Source organism: Pinus tabuliformis, chromosome 7 (genome assembly GCF_031772625.1).
Source record: "Pinus tabuliformis cultivar Carrire ecotype Pingquan chromosome 7, CPIR1, whole genome shotgun sequence".
NCBI classification, from domain to species: Eukaryota; Viridiplantae; Streptophyta; class Pinopsida; order Pinales; family Pinaceae; genus Pinus; species Pinus tabuliformis.
The window spans coordinates 1,099,234,986-1,099,238,532 of NC_142293.1; the positions used below are offsets into that span (position 1 = coordinate 1,099,234,986).

General features: G+C 38.8%; 1 pseudogene; it reads right to left on the bottom strand.

The window, feature by feature from the left end:
* Positions 1-289: 289 nt before the first annotated feature.
* On the bottom strand, positions 290-950 carry LOC149251388 (uncharacterized; annotated as a pseudogene).
* Positions 951-3,547: the final 2,597 nt, after the last annotated feature.

Here is a 3,547-nt window from a genome sequence, read left to right on the forward strand (position 1 = left end):
CCTTGCAATTTCGTCTGACAAGAATTTAAATAATCAATATCAAGATTTACACAAAAAAATATATAAGTTTTCGAGTTCCAAAATGCCAACACCGTTTTAATCAAAATGAAAAAAAATATAGAAAAACATAATCATGAAGTTGTTACAAGCTTTAAGGAATAAAATTCTAACAATATAAACTAAAAATACCTCTTGTATCTCCCAAATAACCTCCGTCGCAATTCTCTAGCGTTATTTACAATTGAATAGAGCATTAAAATACAGAATATTAACAAACCGCCGAAAACAATTAAAAAAAAATAAAATAAAAAAATAATAATAACAAAGATGAATACAGATTCCACATGAGCAAGATAATCTCCATTTCCATGGGATTACCCTCGCTTCCCCGCCCATTATCTAGCACAGCTTCGAAGGGGAAGGGCAGCGTTCGATATCTTTGTGCCACATACTCAGCTCTGGAGTCCCAGTAAGGTCCGGTTGGTTCCCCCACATCTTTTCATACTGCATCAACAGCAGGATTGATGGTATGACCCAAATAAGTCCACACGGCTATCACACCCCCTGGTTTCCGCAGGAGGCGTTTAACTTGAGAGTAATCGAGGTCGAACCAGTGAACTGCTTGGGCTACCGTCACCAGATCCACCAATCCCTCCTTGCCCACAATCGAAAAACAGCTCTTCATCCGTCATGACGGACGGAGTGTCAGCATAATTCACTTTGGGATGTTTGTGCGCGAGTTCCAGCTGATTTTTGCTTATATCTGTGGCGATCACACGATCGTAATGCTCTGCAATAGAAATAGAAGCCTGACCATTGCCGGCACCCACATCCCAAGCCAGTTGGTGGTTGGCAGTGAGAGAGGCCAACATAGAAAACCAAGAAGCAGGGTAAGTCGGCCTGTGCTCCGAATACTCGTTTGCTTGTTTATCATACAGCATCGATGCCATATTTTCCTCGCTGCTCCCGCACTGGCAGATCCAGTTTATAGCTCAGAGATTGCAAGGTCAATATTCATTCTCTGATTCACAGATATATATATTGACTTACAGTTTCATTTTTCATTTGCAATATGGTCAGCAGTGCGGACCAAGCAAGATATAAATACATACCGACTTATTTTCTTCAAGTGCATGAAGTTGCAGTACCCGCCACGATTACAAGTATTCTCTTCATATTGTCTACATGTTGCTTCACGAAAATCAGTAACAGGAGAGAAATCCACTATGATTGGGCGCCCTATTATTCAATTCCAAAATAAAATGATATATTTAGCTTCCACGAAGTGAGGGGAAAAAGTAACAGCAATAAGGTAATTTAAATAACATAACATTACAGATCTAAGGATCATTGATGTAAAAGCTTAGCTTATACATTTTCAATGACTAATATTTTTCCATGTTACGGCATTTCTCATTAAAACCGACCACTGCTACAGATATCTCATTGAAACTGAACTTATTGAAAGTCTGTGATGTGCTAAAAACGAGATAGCATCGGGATTTACCCTTGGAAACGAACATAGTTCACCCTTGTGAAAACTTTGCACAAAGCTGGGAAATTGGATGAAATACAGGACATTATTGACAAAGGGATTAAAGGAAGGGATGTCCCAAGCAATTCCACCTGCACCACATTCATTTCTGCTCTCTGCAAGGCTGGTAGAGTAGATGACAGAGATTTGGTGCTGAGAAAACTAAGAAGAGCAAATGTAGTTCGGAACAAGGATACTTATTCTGGTTGAATAAAAGGGCGGGGATAGCTTCAAAATTGCTGTTTGAAATGCAAGAGCCGAGCTGGCTGTTCATTACTTGAAGGGGGCTATGCTGTTTGACAAACGAATGGAAGTAAACTATTCCAAGCATCCACAGATAACTTCTGCTACAGATACTCGTGATTACTCCACTTCCAAGCTGAATTGTTTCAACCATAACATGGTAAAGAATTACCTATATTGTTATGCCCCAACGAAGATGATTCACATTTCCAGCCTCCCTCCTGAAGTGACAGAAGATGAAATAATTTCCCACTTGGAACCACATGGTAATGTAGTTAATAGCAAGCTCTTTGAGATTAATGGTAAGAAGCAGGCACTGGTTCTTTTTGAAAAAGAAGAGCAGTCTACAGAAGCTCTTGTTAGCAAACATGCAACAACTATTGATGGGTTGACTATAAGAATATCATTTCCTCAGCTTCAATCTATTCAGTCATCGTGAGAATGTACCACCTTTTAACAGCGTTGTCATTCCGAGGAGTCACTCTATGTATTCTGTCTGTCAATTTTTGTGTGAGGAGTTTACATGGCTATTTTGAATCTCTTTTTTTCTATTTTCATGTCTTGAATCACCTTCTGTTTTTCATTTTGTTGCGTGCAGTTAGTTGACTATGAAACTGTCTATTAGTCGACTGACTGCTGTAAGGTGCTTCAGCAGGTGTGCTTGGTATAGTACCATAGGAATGTACTGTTGCTATGCTTTTCCAGAGAATGCCTTTATGCACAATCTTAATTTTCTGGAGTGTTACGGTTTTGAATTTATAAGTTGGTGCATCTGATCTTTTTAGTTTTCCCTTTAGAACTGGTGGTCAGATAGAACATTTTGTGTTTGCTGTTAGATATGGATAAGGAATTTCTATTTCAGGTTGTCAATCTTTGCATCACAATACAATATTAAGCTATTTTGACATTGAGTGTCATTTAACAAATGTTGGTATGCTAGGCGTGCTTTCTCTGTAGGCATGCTTAGGTTTGCGTTGGATACTTTTTAGATGTGCATTTGAAGGCAATATGGAGAATCATCCAGTGACTGGGATTAGCAGGATTTCAATAACTGGGGCCCTGCTGCTGGGGTAGACTTCCCAAGCCATGCTGCACTGGAACACAGTATGTACCCTTGTGGTTGAAGGACAGAGGAAGAAGAGAGGCCAATGGGAGCTTGTTGAAGTTGTGCAATTGTGAATATTTGTTTCGGGAGTTATTTGAAGCAAAAGAATGGACACGGCTGTATGCAAGTGGGCCTGACATTCTACATCGATTCATTCAATAGTACTGTTCTAATGTGTAAGTTACAAGTGATTCAAATTTTCTGTCTAACCTAGCAAGCTCAATCTATAGACATGTAAGGGTTTTGAATTCCGTGCTGTTTTGTATGCTTGTTTACTTCATTAAAAAAATCATAGCGAACCACAGTGTTGACATTGCAGAAGCTCAAATATTTATAACATGATATGAGGGAAGGGAATACAAGAGCAGAATATCTGTTATCGCTATAGTGTGGTATTTAAAATAAAAAATCTGGAATAAGTTTACCAATGGGTACTGTTCCAAATTTGAAGAAGAGGTAGTACTTTGGATGATTGGATTTTGTTTCTCATGTTAGTTAAAATGTTTGTTTCCAGTGGTATTTCCCTCTTGTCCTTTTCCTGTTTTCCTTGGAATGCTTATTTTCTGTCGATGTTGTGTCCCATGAAAATATGTCACGAGTTTTTTACACTGCTGGACCTATTTTTCTTCCTTCTTTCAAAAACTGAATTGGCCAAACTAAAACCT